The 14,832-nt window shown below is 52.3% G+C and overlaps 1 long non-coding RNA gene across 1 annotated transcript in view; it reads left to right on the plus strand.

The window, feature by feature from the left end:
• The first annotated feature begins 2,891 nt into the window (after positions 1-2,891).
• LOC105104050 (uncharacterized) overlaps positions 2,892-14,832 on the plus strand; it is a 28,936-nt gene continuing 16,995 nt past the window's right edge. The window contains exon 1 of the long non-coding RNA XR_010382001.1: positions 2,892-3,094. This is a non-coding gene — a long non-coding RNA (uncharacterized LOC105104050). The remainder of the gene's footprint in view (positions 3,095-14,832) is intronic.

The raw sequence follows: 14,832 nt of genomic DNA on the forward strand, positions 1-14,832 counted from the left end.
AGCCACGGAACAACATGCCTGGAACTATTCCCAAGGAGATGCACCTGCTCAGTCTTTTTTGCCACTCGCTCCTGGTATCATTTCACAGGCTCCTGTGTTTGCAGCTGTGAACTGACCTGCAAGCCCCCCAGACGTTTCATCCCCACCAAGCTGTGCTGGGCGGAGGGAAGTGTGCATGTGGGGAGAGAGGCATTGATGAATGTGAAGGAGACCAAGGAAGAGTTTGCAGGCTGAACAGATTTTTGCAGACTATTGATTTTGGAAGCCCACTTGCAGAATTCATTTAACGGCTGATCCAGGAGGCCTGTCTACAGCGCGGCGCCTGGAAAAATGAAGCAGACCACTTGCTAATTCCTTCTGTGGCTCTGGGGCCACTGGGCCGTGCCAGCCCCTGCTCCATCCACCACGGGCCTCGCTGGGTCCACACCCTTGCTCCTCAAGGCCTCTGGGGGCCTCAATGGGGAAGCTGATTCCCTGCCCGTGTTACAGAAGCAGGAGTGTGTGGACACACCAGGGAGGCGGCTGAGGCCAGTTACATAAGATGCTCTTAATTCTATTTTTTTAATCTTCATTTTTCTCTCTACACAAAAATATGTATCTTAATGTCAAGAGATGGATAGGACAGTGAGCCTGGTGAATTATGCCAAATTTTTCATGCTAGACTGTGCACCTGTTGGGGGAATGTGCACATTCAAATCTATGGAATAAAGAGGCTTGCCACATTTCCTGACCTGGAGGAATATTCAATACATATGAGGATCCATTCTTACCGCACTCTGGTTCCCGTCCACAAAGAAATCTTGATAAGATTCCTTGTTTGCAAGCAACAGAAACCAGCTCCAGTTGACAGAAGGGACTGTCTGGAAGGATGGAGTTGCTAACAGAACTGAAGGAAAGGCTGAAAATTCACACCTTGGAAAAGAGTAGAACTAGGTCAGTTCTGGAGATCTAAGTTACCAATCCATTTACTCAGGCCTGATTCAGGACAGAGAGAGGCAAGGCAGCGTGAGCAGGAACCTTGACTTGGGGCTGTGGTGGTGGGGGAGAAAAGAATGACTCATCTCGGATGAACCGTCTTCTGGATGTTCCTTGACCTCCCACTGAGGGTGCCGTCCCACTGAGGGAAGCCCACGGGGCCTTGCCAAGCCACTTCTGATTCCCCTTGAGCAGTAAGGAGAAGCCTCACTTAGCAGATTCAAATGATGACCACAGGCAGGCTGGCTGCCTTCCATGTCTGTCTGGAGCAGGATAGGAAATAACATGGGCTAAACAGGTTGGCTACAGAAGTGATCAACTGTCCATAGATACGACCTTGAACACCCAGCACTAAGGGGCTCCATGCAGGGCCCTCAGGGGAGCAAAGAAACTCTCTTCCTGGAAGTAGCATGTACCTAGGCAAAATGGCAAGGTGTCCTTCCGGACTTGGCTTGGGGTCCCTCCTCTGACTCTGTCCCTGACTTCCAGCTGGGTGGAGGGTCGTCTGCTCTGAAGGCATTTTGTACTTTGCCCACTTTTCACATGGTACCTTTTCTGTTGATTGACCTGGCTCCCTCACCGTGTTAGTCAGGGTTCTCCAGAGAACCAGTAAGATATGTGTGTGTGTGTGTGTGTGTGTGTGTGTGTGCGCGTGCTTATACAGGGAGAGAGAGAGGCTTATTTTAAGGAACTGGACTCACATAATTATGTTAACCGGCAAGTCAAAACTCTGCACAGTGGTCCATCAGGATGGAGACCTGGGATGAGCTAGTGTTGCAGCTGAAATCTAAAGGCCGTGTGCTGGCAGAACCCCTCCTGTACTGGGGAGGTCAGTCTTTGTTCTACTCAGGCCTCCCACTGATTGGAAGAGACTCACTCGCTTTGTGAAGGGGAATCCGCGCTTTACATGAAGCCCACCAATTTAAATGTAAATCTCATCCCCAAACCCACTCTCGTAGAAACATCTAGAATGATGTTTGACCACATAGCTGAGCACTGTGGCCATCCAAGTTAACACATTAAATCAACCATCACTCTGTGTTGTGGGGACTTCCCTGAGAGCAGGAACTGGGAAATTTTTCACTTTGTTGCTCTGGTAATTATGAGCTGACTACATATGAATTGAAAATAATGAATGGCAGGCCAGGGGTTCAGACACCTGCTCCCCGATGTCAGAACAGGGTGCAGCTCCTGGGGAAAGAACTTCAGGAAATCTTCACGCGGGAGGAGAGCTGGACCTGGGGTTTGGAGGGGTAGAAAGCATCCGTCCCAGCTGGAAGGGAAGCATGTACGCCACACTTGTTTATCAGGGGCCCACGGTGTGGGGTGCTGTGCACACAGGATCCGTGGCGAGGCTCTCAGGCAAAGTGGTGTAAGGTATGAACAAAGGAGTAAAGGCCAGTTTCAGGAAGGTCTTAGTATAGGCTGGAACAAGTCCCCAGTTCTTGTGAACAGAATCCTGTCCAAAGCTCTAGAAGGTCTGTTTGGTTATCCTGGCCCCTGCTGTTCATAACCTGGGGGTGGCCAGTTTATTGGGTGGACCTCCAGGAGCTGGTGGCATTGACTCTCTGGGTGGTTCCTGCCTCCAGACTCAACGTTCAAGCTTAGCCAAGGCGAGTGCGGACACTGACTCCCACCGCAGCCTCTGAGAAAACAAAGGCGAAGGACCAACTCCCGGAACGGAGGGGTCCCTGGGCAGGAAGGTGCGGTGCTGGGAGGCCTGGCGGGCAGCCAGCCTGCTTGGTGGGATGAAGCAGCCGAGAATTTCCGCGGGGAGAGCCAAGTGTGAAAGCCGCCCTCCAAGCAGCGTCTCCTCCAACTGTTTGTGCAGCCAGGGAGCGCGGTGCCAGGGGCAACACTGACCGCGTGACCCAGACGAGTATCGGAATCAACACTTGGCCCCGGGGGGCCTGGCCACGGGTCAGCAACAACACGGGTGGAAGTGATAGCAGGAAGGGAGCCCCGGGGTTCCGGAGGGGGGAGCGAAAACCCACATCCGCTGGGCCCCGGCCCCGCGCGGCTGGTACAGGCGGAGAGATGGAGGCTCCAGCTCCCTTCCCCAAGAACAGCTCCATCTTGGTACCACTTCCAGAGTCACGCAGCACGTCCGGGAGCACAGGTACTGATCTCCATGGGCTCTCTGGGGGCAAACTCATTTTCAAAGGAAAAGTGGTTTTTTGCTGCAAAATGCTATGCCTGCTGGTCCGATTGAAATGAGAAGTGACTCCTTTCAAGCACAGGTAGCAGTAAAACTCTCCTCTGATGCCCTTGCTCTGAGGCTTGTGCTAGTTCGGGTCTTTCTGTGTAAGGCAGAGGCAGTCCAAACCCCTGTGGCCATGGCCACCCACATGCGCAGCATCTTGGTCCTGGGAAGCCCCACAGAGCCAGGCTTAGCAGAGGAATGGGGTCAAGGGCAGGGGGTGCTTTTTAAGCCACATCCTCTAGAAAGTCACAGAACTCTTCGCTTTGGCTTCCTGAAACCTAGCCCCTTTTCCTGATTCCTCAGCTTTGTTAATTCAATTTAATTTAACCGATATGTATCAAGTCCCTACTATGTGGCAAGCACTGCTAATGGGTTTTGGGGATACATCACTGAACAAAATGGATCAACATCCCTGCTTTAATTGAGTTTGCATTTAGCTGAAGGGTGGGGGTTGGGGAGACATAAAATAAACAACATAATAAGTGCCTTATATAGTGTGTTAAAAGATGATAAATGCTTCGGGGGAACGAAGTAGAGCCAGGGTGTGGGGCACTGGGGGTCGAGGGGATGACAGGGAGGAGAGAACAGGTTGCGTATTAAGTAGGACAGGCAGACATCACACTGTGAAAATCCGTGTGTCAGAACTGGGCTCTGAACTCCACCTGCCTCAGGACAGCTGCCCATGGGCTACTCACAGGGCAGCCCCTTCCTGGGAGACACAGGGCTCCTCCAAAGGCACCTTTAGCCAAAGACGCCCCCACGGCCTCGCTGAGCTTCCCTAGAGCTGCATGGCTGATTAGGACACCCCCCACCCCACCCCACCCCGTCCAGCCTGCCCTCCTTCCCTCTCTCCCCGACCAGGCTCAGAGCCACAGTGAGGTCTGATGCCTCTCCCAGCCTCTCCCTGCTCCACTCACCTCACTTTTTCTCATTGGAGCTGCTCCTGATAAATCTCTTACCCAGCTAATCACCCCCATCTTGGCATCTGCTTCTTGGGGGACATGATGAACACAGCAGGTCAGGTCTCATCATGAAGGTGAATTTGGAGACAGAAGCCCATGCACAGAGGGGAGGGACTAACCAAGTCCTAGGGTGTCACGTCCTCCCAGCCTTGAACCTCAGAGCTGTGCTGAAAAGCACTTGCTGGCTCCCTCCCTCTGCTCATTAGTTGGCAGATCATCACCTCTGAATGGCTCTCGCATTTAACCCTCCGTGCCTATCCCACTGTCATGTCCCACTAAGTGTCCTGTTAAGTCCCCTAGACCACTGCCCCACCCCTTGTCCTCCTCCTCACCCTGCCGTCCTTGCTCTGATCTTGGCCCCCCTGCTTAGACATTCCCAGTGACCCTCCAGAGCTTCAGGGTAGACCTCAAACAGCTTAGCCTGACTTTCGAGGCTGTCCAGTCTGTCCCAGTGGGTCTTCTCAGTACCAGCAGAGAAAGCAGCCGATCTTAGAGCCAGAGGAGTCAGGCCATCGAGTTCTGCCACTTCTACATGACTCCTCGGGACATCTCCCAGGCACTTGTCCAAGCTGTGCTTGAATGCCTTTAGTGACAGGGACCTCACTCCTTCCCAGTCCTCTTCTGTCTCCCTGAAGAGTCAACACACTGGCCCTGGTTCTGCTACTTCGTATGCCAGCCCTGGGAGACCCACACGAGCGTACTCAATGCAGAGGGGCCAGCACGGTGAGGGCCTTGAGACCATTTTACAGGAGACACAGCGGGAAAGCAAGCCGTATCCACCTGGAGGGAAGATACTCCTCTTGGACCCGGACCTGGTCCTGCAGTGTCACATCCCTGCCCTTCCTCCTTCTCCCAGCCACACCTCACCCAACCTCAGATACACCCCTGCCATGGGAGTCCCATTCCAGATGCCAAACAGGATGTGGCCGACGCTTGCCCCGGGAGAAAGTCGCTGGGAACCCCCTCCAGACTAACCAACATCTCCACAACCACCCCTGGGCTGTGGTCCTCCAGCTGGAGAGCCAGCTCCCATCCCATCACCCAGCCCAGGCTCTTCCATTGCCTCCTGTTACTCCCGATGCCCTCCCATCCAGGCAGGCCCACTTCCCGGAGCCCTCTAAACACACATCTGCCTTCCCCTTGCTGGGCTTTGATTCGAATGGGTCTACTGGAAACACTCACCCAGCATAGGTGCCGCTCAAGAGGACAGGCTCTGGGCTCCAGCTACCTGGGTTCTTACCCTCTCTGGGCTGCATTTTCCTCATCTGTAAAATGGGAAGAAGAAGAATTTCCTGGGAGTTTTATGAGGATTACAGGAATCGACACGTGTGAAAGGTCTAAATATGAGTGCTTCTCTTACTGAGCACTCATTCTATGTCAGCTAATGTTATGAGGCAGCAAAGCCAAAGGGCGCAGGGTGCAGCTCTGGAGCCAGATGCCTGGGTTCCTGCTAACTGCTGCAGATCCTGGGCAATTGATGTCACTTCTCTGGGCTCCAGTTTTCCCATCTGTACAATGGGGCGACTAGGACAGCACAGGGCTGTTGGGAGGATGCAATGGGTTAATGAGGCCGAGCCCTGGCGCGGCGCAGGCACGATCAGTGTTTGCTGGCCATTGTTGTTAACGCTCTTTTCTCTCCCAGTTTCTGACTGTTGAAACCCGAGCCCTCCTCGGGGACCAGCTGCAAGGTCACCCCAGCCAACACTTACTAAATCCCTCCTCTGCCCAAGGCGCCGTGTGGTTTTGTTTTTAATTTTGAAATAATTTCAAGCTTATGGCTGAAAAAAAAGTCACAAGAGTAATACAGAGGACGTTTGCATACTCCTTACCCCCATTCATCAGGTTGTAACGTTTTGCCACATTTGTATTCTCCCTGTGTTTTTGTTTTCTCTGAACCATTTGAGAAAGGTCGCCTCTGCTCCATGTACTTCCACTTGTGTTTTCTAAGGACAAGGAGATTCTCCGAGGCAACCCCAGCACTGTTCTCAAACTCAGAAGATTAACACTGATACTTTTACCCAGTCCACGGTATACATTCCAATTTTGTCCATTGTTCCAACTATGCCTCTTACAGCACTTTTTACTCTAGTTCAGAATCCAGTCCAGAATGATGTACTATATTTAATTATCATAGGTGCTCAGGAATTTATGATTCAGCCACAAACAGGGCGAAGGGTCCTGTCCCTAACATTTCCAGGACCCAGGCCAGAGCACTAAAGGACACCCACGTACCACAGGTCTAAATATTTAAAGGTTATTTTTGCAAAAATTGTCCATTAAAATACGTCCTCTCCTCCTCCCTTGACAAATATACCTTCATAACAACCGGAGGTCTGTGTTCCAATGTATAGTTCTTGGATGTAGAGTTCTTGGACACCCTGGGGCTCTGTGTTAGAAGGGGTGGCCTGGGGAGAGCAGACTCCTGTCCCTGGCCTGTAGCCTGCCTGCTTGGTCCCTCATCCGATTCAGTCCCACACGGTGAGGAGCCTTGCATGCACACAAGCGGTCAGCCCTGTCTGCACTTCCGGGTTCCATCCACACCCTATAGATGCTGCCCTTGGACTATGGCTTAGGCTCAGGGATGCCCACATCGGTGACACAACCCACTCTTGGGAGGGTCCACGCAGGAAAGAGGACTCCTCAGGTCCATTCGGGCCTGGCTATCTCTGGTGTGAACTAAAAGAGAAGGAGGAGGCATAGGCTCCAGGTGACCTGTCACCTTGACCCCACAGATGCCTCACCCGATGGAGAGGGGCTCCACTGAAGGAAGGTCAGAGCAGGGCCCTGAAATAAGGGCCCCAGAACAGGGATCTCTCTTGCCTAGGTCTAAGGGTGGTACTGAAAACACAGTGCCCGTGCTCAAGTGTGACAAAAAAGACACACAGATCATCGTAATCCCACGAGTCTGGGCTCAGGCAGAGCTGAGCCCACACTGCTGCTACCCGCTCAGGGGCCTCGTCTCCCTGCAACCCGGCAGTCTTTACTTAACGTGTCTTATGGCAGTAGCTCTGTCATGTGAGTATGAATACTTGTACATGTCATTGCCGTCCTCAACTTGTCTTGATGGCAAGAACCAAGCTTTTTTCCCCTCTGCATTTCTCAGCACTCAGTACAGTGTCTGTCACAGAGTAGGTCCTTAGAAAACAAGGACTTGGGTGAATGAACAAGTGCACGGCTGATTTACCAGAGGGATGGATGGATGGATGGATGATGGATGGGTGGATGGATGATCAATCTCTGATCTTTCTTGAATAGCTGGTCAAGGGAAAGACAGTGACAAGGACTGTCAGTCCCAGGAGGGGGCCTGAAGTGGTTATGGGACAGACCAAAGCCAGCAGAGGATGTCAGCAGCAGAGCTGGAAGGAGAACCTGATGGCTTTGACTCTTTGAATCACCATTTTGCCATGAGATGGTACAGCTTCCAACCCACGGGCATTGTAAAGCCTGACCCTCCCCTCTGGACTTGTACAGAACCTCCTGCCAGAGTTACTGGATGGCTTCCTGGCGGCTGTGCTTGTAACAAGCCTGTCCTTTATATTCAGCCCAAGCACCCACCTCCTCCGGGATCTTTACCCATCACCCTCCTCTTGTGGGCACCCACAGTAGGTCTGTTGCGTTGCTTTTCTGAACTTCCACTTAACATATACGACCTTGTCGCATTTACCCTCCCCATCTACCTGCACTCAACATATTTCCTCCACTCAACAGGGGCTGTGTTGTCTGTCCCTACAGCACCTCCCAGGAACCTATCCCGTGCCCCAGGCAGAGTTGCCATTCAATAAATCTTTGATGATTGAGCTGCAGAACCAGTCATGTCAAAGCACTTTATAGTGCTGTGAAATTGGGTCATCTACAATTAATCTCTCCAAGTTTTCATGTGAAACCTCTTGCTACATGCCTAAGAATTACAGCACTTTAAAAAAAAAATTTATTTCTCATCAGCCATCCCTGCTGTCTCAGCTTTCAGCAAAAACTTAGAGCATAAAAGCCAATTTACCACATGCTTCCAAACGATTCACAGATTTGAAACAGCAACAAAGACAGGGAACTAGCCACATGCAAGGAGGGAAAAAAAAAAAGGACGGCAAAGAAGATTAATTGCCTTTGGAAATAAAAGATAATCACTGAGAACACAATGATAATACGTGCCAGTGGGAAAGCATTTTCAGAAATACCATATTAGTCGTCGCAGAGAACTGGGCCGAAGCCTCTGCTGTGACATCAAAGGGCCGAGTCATGTGGCTGGTAACTGGGGTGGGGGTGGGGTCCTAATAATAGCCCTTTTCTTGCTAGCGCTGCACATTTTGACATCAAAATGTCCTCACCATGGATTACCCTGGGGAGGTCGGCAGATAGCCAGGTGACTCTCACCTGGAGATGTACTCAGCTTTATGGGGCTTCCTAAGGGCCGGGGAGGGCCTTAGGGCCTCTCGGGGAGCGGGTGGCCAGTGGCTAAGCATTTGACCCCGAGGGAGAGCAAGAGAGAGACAGAACACACTCCAAAGACCCCCGGATCTCCCGGATCCCCGGGCCGGGTGCCCCGACCCTCCCACGCCTCCCTCCTGCGGGGACTGGCAGCCCGCTCTCCAAAGAGCTACCAGGACAGGAAACCCAGCAGGTCCACAGCTGGGTGCTGGAAAGCTGGCCCACAGGAGGCTGAGGATGGGAGGAAATTTGTCTTGGAAGTGGGACCCAGATGGGGGTGGGGGGTGGGGAAAGCGGAGAGTGAGGCAAGATAAGAAGATGCTGTGATTTAACTAGAAGGGGAGGGAGGGGGTGTTCGGGGCTGAGTGTTAGATCTCTCTCACCGCAGCTGCAGAAGCCACCTTTTGCTTCTGCCAGGACAGCTTGCATGTGCTCTCCAGACCAGCTCAGCACAGGAACATCATGATCCAATTGATCTATGGTCTTTAACTGCCCTACCCAACACGGCAGCCACCAGCTGCATGTGGCTATGGAGCCCTTGAAATGTGGTTCGTCCAAACTGAGATGTACGGTAGGTGTAAAATACACACCAGCTAGTGTGAAAAAAAAGGGGGGGTGTACAATACCTCATTAATCATTTTTGCATTGATTATATATTGAAATGATACTATTGCATACAGGGATTAGATAAAAGAGAAAAGCATTAATTTCACTGTTTCTTTTTACTTTTTTACATGGGGTGACTGAAAATTGGAAATTACGAATGTGGCTCATAGGTTTCCATTGGTCAGTGCTGGTCTGTAGCCTTGTTCGCTGCTTCCACCCTCAAGTTCCATAAATACCTGGGGTGCAGAATGACACTAAGGATAAAAAGATGTTCTCAGAACATTGCTGCACTTAGAATCACCTGTTGAGCTCTTAATACTCCCCTATCTTGGCTGCACCCAGACCAATTATGTCAGAATCTCTGGGCGTGGGACCCCACGCATCAGTGTTCTTTTAAAGCCCCCCAGGGGGTTCCAACATGCAGTCAGATTGAGAACCAGGGGCTCACTATATGGCCACCGCCCCTTGGGGGCTCGGTATTAAATGGGACAGAGGTGTCTGGAATACTATTGTGTAAAGCAGCTTGGGATAATTAGTCAATGTGGGAGATGCCAGGGCCATGGAGGGGAGGGGAGAATAGGAGCGGGAGGGGAAGGGACAGGGAGGGGAGGAGAGGAGGGCACAGCTGCATTTGGGAGTTGGGGCAAAGCGGGGTTTGAATATGGCCTTGACTTGGGAGTTGGGCGGAGGGTGTTGGTGGGTTTCCAGGCAGAGAAGATGCCACGGCCAAATCCCAAAGCAGGAGAGGCTCTGGGTGAGGGACAGGTGCGCTCAAACTGTGCTTTAGAAGGTGACTGACCTGGTGGCAGATTTGACGGGAAGAGGAGAGGAGAGGGAGGGAAGGGGTGCCGCCGGCATTGCTCGTCTGCTGCACCTGCTGAGGTTCGGCCGGCCTGGCTCTCCAACTGCACGGTCACCGCCTGTGGGTGGCCCTGCCCTGGCCTAGTTCTAGGCAGGCCCACAGCAAGCATTCAGAGACTGAACTAACGTTCTGAGTCTCCAAGACTGCTCATAGTCTGCTCCCGCCTGGCCACCAGAAGGAGTGGGGAAGGTCAGAGCTTCTTCTCAGTTTGCCATCTTCAAGATGCCAAGAACAAGATGCTAAGTTCTCCATCTTATTCCTCCAGGAAACAGCCCTTGAAGGCACTGGGGTTTCCACACAGTGATCTGCATGGTCAGCTAAGGGTCCAGGTGGTTCTAAGGAGCAGGGCTTACAATGGCCCCCTTGCCCTCCAAGCTGTGGTCCCCACTGGCTGCACTCGGCCAGGCTGGAACACCTAAATTTCCATTTTCCAAGGCCTGGGCCCACTCTCCCCACCCTCCCCGCTCCCTCTCTCCCCCAGCGTTGTGTGTTCTTGCTTCCCAATGTGTAACAAACAAAAGCATATAGTGCCACCAAATAGCCCACTCGAGTCTTTCATGCATAACTTTTACGGCAATCAAGACCTGAAGCAGGTGATGGCACTTCTCTGCTTCAAGAGGTGGAAATATTTAGAACTGCATCTAACAGGTGTCTAAATGCTGCTATCTCTCCACCTTGGGGCAAGATGGACAGTGGGCAGCTTGGGCTGCCTCAGTGTCCAGCAGCCTGAAGGCTCTGGGCTGGCCCGAGTAAGCAAATGCCAGATATCGGGGTCAAAATGATCTTTAATGAAAGCTTGTGGCTGTAACCCATGGTCTGGGTTCAAAGAAATATCTATTGATGGTGATTCTTCTGCTAAAGCCACCATTCCCTTTTGCAACAGGCTTTCTGCCAAGGAGGCATTTTTCATTTCTTGAATGGCAGGGTTCCCCTGAGAACACCTGGGTTTCTTTCAGAAGGAAGCCAAGCGTTTCTCTCCGAAGTTAGCCCCTCTGCCAAGCGGACTGTAATCTGCTTCCCTGGGTCTCCAGCGCCTGAGCAGAAGCCAGCTCAAGGAATCAAGTCCTAGGGGACGCTAATAGGATGCAACCTTAAGAACAGAGTCCTTGCTCAGGATGCTAAGATCTCGTCTGCCTCTCTTGGCCTCAGCCCACCAGACTTCTGATTTTTCTTGCTTCTTTCTATCCCTTTAACACGCTGGCTGCTGCAGCAGAGAATGACCAAGGCTGCAGGGGGGGAAACTGAACTGTAACCCACTAAGCTGTGGAAAAGAGTAAAGGAATCTATGGGGAAGGTTGGAATGATCAGCTAAAACAGGGGCAGGGGTGACCTGCAATTCCACTGGTCCACATTCTGCCAGTGCCAGAAACCTCGAGGCAGAAGGAGCCAGCCAGCTCGTCCCAGCGCCCGAGACACAACCTGATAAAACATCAGTCAAATGCCAGGCTCCACTTGCCCCAGGGAAGGAGTTTAAATGCAGGTAGAATATAGTTAATTTAGTGAACTTTCCTGGAAGAGATCTGCATATGTAGCTGATTCTTAGTCTTACTTTATAAATGGGGAAATAGCCTAGAGAGTTTTAAGTGGTTAACTGAACACAACACAAACGCCCCCCGCCATTCCAAATCAACACGTATTTGCAAACCGACGTGATGCAAAATTGTTCCTGTAGTTTCAACTCCCTCCCAGGTCTTTTTTTTTTTTCCTGCTCCATCAATTCAGTCAATATCTAAGGGCATCAATTATGCTCACTTCTACAGGATACAGTGTCTAGCAGGCAGTAGTTGCTCAATAAACATTTTTGAATGAATGAGAAGAGTTACTCTCGAGGGATTCACAGACCGGTGGGAAGGGGCAGGTAAACAGATCATGGCAACGCAGCATGGAAAGTACCAGAGTGGGTGATGTGATTGTGGCAGCCTCCAAGGGAAGACAGGTAGGCTGTTCAGAGGAGGTGACAGGAGCTGGGTGTTGAGGGTACTGTAGGAGTTTGCCCTCAGGGTAAGGGGGAAGGGCATTCAGTGAGAGGAAAACAGAAGAAAGTCCACTGGGTTCATTTCGAGGGAAGGCAGCTGATTCCAGCTCGTGATTATTGACTGGGGTCACCTTCCTGGGCGCCCAGCTCGTGGATGGCACTGTCACGAAGCTCAGGACCAGACCCGTTGAAGTTCAGGGCTACACTGGAGCGGACGAGGTACGCACCTGGTAACTCAGACTCCGGGGAGAAAGCAGTGAGCTTTGTCTTTCTAAGAGCAGCTCTGACGAAGCAGGCCTCTGCCTGCAGAACTTGCTGCCCCCCTGCAGCCTAGGAAACTCTCCCCACGTGCCCTGTGGGACCCTACAAACCCCACACAGACTGCCTTTCTGCCCTCACCTCTGTTCTCCCCTCTGGTGCCCTCGGACCCAGTCTTGCACTCTGAATCCCTCACACTTGGGCTGGTTACCCGACCTGCGCACCTTCCCCTGCTTCTTTGTCCACTGAACTCCTGTTCATCCTTCAAGGCCCACTGGAACTTCATCTACCCTCTGAATCTTTCTTAAACCCTCTAAAGCAGCGGTCCTCCACTTTGGTTGCACATGAGATTCCTTGGGGGCTTTTAAAACATTCCCAGATCTGAGCTTGCTCCGGACCCTTTGGTCAGACTCTGCGGGTGGGGCCTGGGTCTCAGGGCGGCACTGGTCTGCCAGGGCTTGCTAACACAGTGCCACCGACTGGCTGTCTTAAACAACAGCAAGTTATTTTCTCCTAGTTCTGGAGGCTGGAAGTCCAAGATCAAGGTGTAGGCAGTGTTGGTTCTTCCTGAAGCCTCTCTCCTTGGCCTGTAGACCATTACCTTCTCCCTCTCTCTTCACACTCTCTCCCCTCCGTGGCAATCTCTGAATCCAGATTTTCCCCTTTTAGAGGGACCCCAGTTATACTGAATTTGGACACACCCTAATGACCTCATTTTAACTTGATTACCTTTCTGAAGACTCTAACTCCAAACAGGTCACATTGTTGAGGCACTGGGGGTTGGAACTTCAACATATGAATTTTAGGGGGACACAATTCCACCCACAACAGGGCTGTAAGTGCTTCGCAGGTGCTGCTCACCTGCGGCCACGCTTAGGACCTGGTTCTAAGCTGACGGGCCAGCCGACCCTACGTGGACACACCTGACAGCTCGCGGCGGTGTGGGTCAGCCATCACGTTCAGCCACAAGTAACAGGACCCTGAGCACCGGGCTTAGCAATGAAGGGTCCCCTTTTGCATGTCCAAGTGCAGAGACAGGAGGCCTGTGGAGGTCCAGTTACACTTCCAGACCCCTCCCAGGTTTCCGCCATCTTACTTCATATTTTATATTCTTTTTCTCAAAGAAGGTCTCCTACATTACAAAAGCCTCAGACCTCATAAAACTTGGACCTGTCCCACAAAATGAGTCCAGGGTGGGCAGGGCTGCCTCATGGAGGTCCCGGGGGCCCGGCTCCTTCAGCACCTCTCCGCCATCCCTGGCACGTGACTTTGATCGTCAGGGTGGAGCACCGTGAGTCTGTTCCCACTTAAACAGTCTCCCCAAAAGCCCCACCCAAACTTGTGTCTCCATCTTATTGGTCAGAACTGGAACACGCAGCTTCCCTGGCTGCAGGGAAACTGGGGACTGAAGTTTTTAGCTGGGTTCACCTCCCCAGACACATAGTAGACAGTTCGCAGTGTCCATCATGGCTTTCCAGGTGAGTGGTGTCTGATTGGTCCCCTTGTCCATTTGCCATTTAGATCTGCTCATTCCCTGAGCAATGTGAGATCAGGGGATGTGAGCAGAAGGTGGCCTGCGGCACAGATAGGGAGGGAACGTCAGAGACAACAGGAAGGACATCTAGCGGAGGGAACAGCATGAGCAAAGGCACGGAGGTGGGAAAGAAAGGGTCAGGGAGGGGACCTGGTGAAGATCTCAGCATAGTTCCAGCACAAGGTAGTGAGATACAAGGTCAGAGCCAGCCAGGACGGCCCTGACCCTTCGGTAACCGAACTCAGCAGTGGGAGACACGGCGACCTGGGCCAGCTCGCCCTGAACTCTGAGTCCGGTGTTTACCTTCCGCCACATGACTGAGCCTGACAGCTTGTTCCGTCTCTTAGCTACTCCCTGTGCACCCTGTGTGGGAAGCAACCTGGGCTTCTTCTCTGTAAAAGTCCTGAAGGTGCATGTTTGGGAGAACGAGAGGGACTATTCCACGAGAATAGTCTCTCTACTGATTCTGTTACCCTCCACCCTTCCACCTCCTCTACACACACACACACACACACACACGCACGCACTTTTGGTGACTTTGAGTGCAGAGTGTGCCTCACCAGCCTCCGTGTGATGGCCTGCAGACCACCCACTCCAGTCAGCTCTCTTGGAGCTGAGCCCTCAGCAGTCATTTATGGCAGGAATCGTGGGAAGTTAAGACAGACAAAGAACACAGCTAGCAGGGCGGGGATGGGCACTGCTCTGCGTCAGTAGGGGACTGACCCCTGACATCATTTCCCCATCCCAGTTCAGGGGTGGGCCGGAGCCAGGTGGGTGCAACAGGAGGGAGCGAGATAAGAGCTTCTGGCAATCTCCCTGTGGTGGACGCCAGCCTGAGGCGAGCCGGTGAGGCAGGACACACATCTGAAAGGGAGGGGAGTGAGGCCAGAAACACACAGATCTGAGCCAGAGGCACACACGTCCTCAGGCTTCTTTCTTAAATTGTCCCAGCTTGCCAGGAGCCCATGGCAGAAACAGCCCCTGGCCCAGGCACGTGCCCCTAACCAGGCTGAATGCAGCCTTGAGTCATCG

This window comes from Camelus dromedarius, chromosome 8, assembly GCF_036321535.1.
Source record: "Camelus dromedarius isolate mCamDro1 chromosome 8, mCamDro1.pat, whole genome shotgun sequence".
Classification (NCBI taxonomy): domain Eukaryota; kingdom Metazoa; phylum Chordata; class Mammalia; order Artiodactyla; family Camelidae; genus Camelus; species Camelus dromedarius.